A 725-nucleotide genomic window follows, 5' to 3' on the forward strand; every position below is an offset into this window, starting at 1 on the left:
TATTTATTTTATAGGATTCATATCTAAGCATTTAATGCTTTTCTGCTATTGTAAGTAGTAGTATTTGTTTAATTTCAATTTCCATTTGTTCACTGATACAATATAGAAATACAGTTAAATTTGACCTTAGATTCTGCAACCTTGCTATAACACTAATTTTATAGTTTGCTTTTAGTAGATTCTTTCAGTTTTTCTACATAGGCAGTCATGTAGTGTGTGAGTAGAGATAGGTTGTACTTCTTCCTTTCCAATCTTGTTTTCATTTTCTTGCCTTTTTGTACTGGCTGGGGCCTTTACTATGATGTTGGATATGCAGGATGAGAACAGATATGTACCTTCTCCCTGATACTAGGAAAACTGTATGCAGTCTTTAACCTTTACATACGAGGCAAATAGAATATCTGGGAAACTTCCTGCCAGGTCATTGCTTATGTCCCAAGGTCTTAGCCAGTCTATTTGCTCTTTATTTTATAGATAGTTTCCAGGGTTTTTAGTTGTGCTTAGTGGAATGATAGGTAGAAATACATCTGTTCCATTTTTGTTTGGAACCAGAATCACCTTTATTCTTTTACAAATGATTTTGACTGATTTAGAAGTCTGTTTTGTCAAGCTTTCCCTTCCCTTTCTCCTTTTTAGTACTGTTAGATGTCATTTCATTGCCTTCCAGTTTACGTTGTTTCAGACATAAGTTATGAATTTTTTTTTTTTTTTGCCTTAAATCCCTG

The 725-nt window shown here is 33.4% G+C and overlaps 1 protein-coding gene across 1 annotated transcript in view; it reads left to right on the top strand.

Annotated features, from left to right (window-relative positions):
- ASH1L (ash1 (absent, small, or homeotic)-like (Drosophila)) overlaps positions 1–725 on the top strand; it is a 215715-nt gene that overhangs the window by 130418 nt on the left and 84572 nt on the right. The gene's annotated exons all lie outside the window — the stretch shown is intronic.

Source organism: Propithecus coquereli, unplaced genomic scaffold (genome assembly GCF_000956105.1).
Source record: "Propithecus coquereli isolate 6110/MARCELLA unplaced genomic scaffold, Pcoq_1.0 Scaffold59, whole genome shotgun sequence".
NCBI classification, from domain to species: Eukaryota; Metazoa; Chordata; class Mammalia; order Primates; family Indriidae; genus Propithecus; species Propithecus coquereli.